Source organism: Halyomorpha halys, unplaced genomic scaffold (genome assembly GCF_000696795.3).
Source record: "Halyomorpha halys isolate HHAL.00 unplaced genomic scaffold, Hhal_1.1 Scaffold326.1, whole genome shotgun sequence".
Lineage (NCBI taxonomy): Eukaryota > Metazoa > Arthropoda > Insecta > Hemiptera > Pentatomidae > Halyomorpha > Halyomorpha halys.
In genome coordinates this window covers 439,868-442,977 of record NW_027106117.1, presented here as the reverse complement: position 1 = coordinate 442,977, position 3,110 = coordinate 439,868, and the positions used below count along the sequence as shown (strand labels likewise).

At 32.3% G+C, this 3,110-nt stretch overlaps 1 protein-coding gene across 1 annotated transcript in view; it reads left to right on the top strand.

Annotated features, from left to right (window-relative positions):
• Positions 1-3,110, top strand: part of LOC106681315 (dehydrogenase/reductase SDR family member on chromosome X) — a 37,310-nt gene that overhangs the window by 15,926 nt on the left and 18,274 nt on the right. The window lies entirely within an intron of this gene.

The following is a 3,110-nucleotide window of genomic DNA, read 5'->3' as shown; positions in this document are numbered from 1 at the left end:
GCCAATGGAGGCTGAGCAAGTTGTTCACAACTAACGATTTTTGTTTTTAAATTAATGAGAGTTCCCATATGTACACCCTATCCCCAAAACAGTGCTGAGGCAACATTAAAAAAAATTACATACACTTACAGTTTGTGAAATTTATTTGTTTTTTATTCTATTAATATCATTAATAATTGTACAGAATGTTATAAAAGTAGTTACGTTTTAGTTAATTTATATAAATACGATCTATTTTACGTAAGCGATAAACATCGGACTGTAGCAATCACAAAAACATCGCCAACAATAATACTGTCGAGCTTGGATATTTACGCAGCAGATTGCTTCAAAGTCTCACTCACTTATCCGTGGCAGTATGTATTCGGCGGCTTTATCTCATTGGCCATTCTCTACTTCGTTCTGCCAACCTCAGGGGTCCCTATTTATTTTTTATTATTATTATTTTTTTTTAAGGACACGTACTCTCTAGGAACATCTCTCCTCGCTCTCAGCTGGACGGATGTCAAAATTCATATGATAAAGACATTTACATATACATATATTATAGAGGTTACTATATATAATAATAATAATATTCTTTAATTATCCAGGGATTGATCCCTTTAGAATAATATTACAGGTGTCGGAATTATGACTTAGAGCCTTGGAGTAAAATACAAAATTTAAAAAAAAAATGAAATTATAAACCATTATAAGCATGATTATAATTATGAATTTGATAAGATAAAAAATAAACAATAATAATTAACAGAATATATAAAATAAAAACAGAACAAATAAAATAAAGCTATATATCATATTAGAAATCATAAAGTGACTAACCTCTAATAAAAAAAATAAATAAGTAATATATATGTCAGTTTTTCTTTTCATTTTTTTTTAATTTCTAAGCTTAAGACATTATTTTAAATTTTATGTTATCATTTTTATAGATGAGTACTTTGTTTCCCCATTTTTATCGTATTTATTTTTTGATAAAAATCCCTAATTGGGATTGGGTAGCTCATTAGTAAGGCACTGTGCTACTAACCAAGGACCAGTTTGTCCAAGGAGCTGGGTTCGAATCCGGCAGTGGCAGATAATTATTTTTTGTTTCACTGTAACTGTGAGTCAGCCCTGTGGGAATAGGAACCCTCTGGGGTCCACGCAGCCTCATAAAGTGGATACCCTTAATTAGGTAATAATCTGGCAGTCGAGTGTGATTCTGACTAAATAAGCCTCTTGCACAACCTTTGATTAAGTAACAGTACTTCCTTACAAAGTGCCTCGCCCTAACCCTTCATGAGTTGTAGTGGTGCAGACTTAATTTTTTTTTTAATTGTTATAATTTCGCCGATGACACGTGTGTATTTACTATCACTAAATAATCACCCATCTATTGTTTTCCAAAATCTTCAGTCCCACATTACAACCCTTGAAAGACGACATCGAAACGGGAGGATTAAAATAAATCCCATCAAAACACCTTTACTCTTTGTTGTAAATCCTAGGACTTCCTGCCCTATCAGTATCCTTCAATGATACTCCACTTATTCGCTACCTAGGGCTACATCTGAACATCGACTAACTTGAAATCCTCATACCAGACTGAAATGACAGGAAATTGCTCGATTACGACACATACTAGACAAATGGTCTAAACTTTCAAATAATTACAAAATCCTATTTACATATCCATAACAAGCCCTATTTGGAACTACGGACTTGTACTTTGGGGCTCCAATATACCATCGAATTCCTCGCGTATGCAAACCTTAAAATCCAAAATCCTTGATGATCATTACTTTGTCACAAATAAAATCATCCATAAGGACCCCTTTGTTTAATATATTGCCGATTCGGCCCAAAACAAACATCACTCCATCCATGATAAACTCCATAACACCCCAAACCCACTTTTTTGACCTTTCTTCCTCTTCAATACCTGATAATCCTTCCAGGCGTCTGAAAAGAAGATGGCCTCGAGACCGTTAACTCTAGAAATGTTATCGGAGTTTTACCAATGGTTAGATTCTCCACTAAACTGTATCATTGGAGCATAACTCACCTCACACTTACTTGTTGTATTAATTTTTTTAATACGATTGTCTATATCAATAAATAAAAAGTGAACAAAAGTTGCAAAATAACTTTTTTTTTTTCTTTTTATAAAAGATATACTATAAAAGTTCTCAAAAAACCATTAAGTAAATATTTTTTTAAATGTTTAAGCTCGACTTTTATTTTATTGGAATATATAAAAACTCAACACAGATAAAAGAGTTTCACAGGTAAAAATTTAATATTCTTTTCTCGATCTCTACTGCATTGTAAATAAATAAATAATTGAGAATGATTCACAGCTTATTTCGTTGTAATTCTTTGTTTATGTTATTTGCTAGTGTGGGATGTCTGAAGATAGTTGATTATTTTAATGCCCTAATACTGCTACTGATAACAGACATTTCTCATAATAGTATCATTCACAATTACCAGACTACTCTGATCCATACTGAAAGCATTGATCAGTGTTATAGTATTTTTCTCTGATAGTTTCATAATTAGGAACTTCTGAGTACTGTTGGATACATATTGGTATACAGTACCATACATATCTCAAGAAATAAGAAAGCGAAAGGAATTGAAATCGATTCCTTTTGTTTTCTTATTTCTTCCAATCATTGGCACATGATTATGAAAAAAAAAAGTTGTTCACAACTTTTTTTTGATAGATTTATTTATTGATAGATATTACAATCTGCCACACAGTTGTGGGCAATAGGTAATAGTGATGAATGATCTCATACATACTAAAATAAAATAAAAATAAATAACAAAAAAAAACTCTCTTAAAATATATACAAACAAAAGAATAGACAAGATGAACATAATCAAACTATCTGTATGAAAAATAAAATAATATATACAATATTTACACAATCGACCTGAGGATCCCTGAGCCCACTCTATCCCCCATGTGTGAGGGGTAGACCAGAGCTCAAGAGATCCCAGCGCATCCCTCTCGCCGCATGAGCCAATGGAGGCTGAGCAAGTTGTTCACAACTAACGATTTTTGTTTTTAAATTAATGAGAGTTCCCATATGTACACCCTATCCCCAAAACAGTGC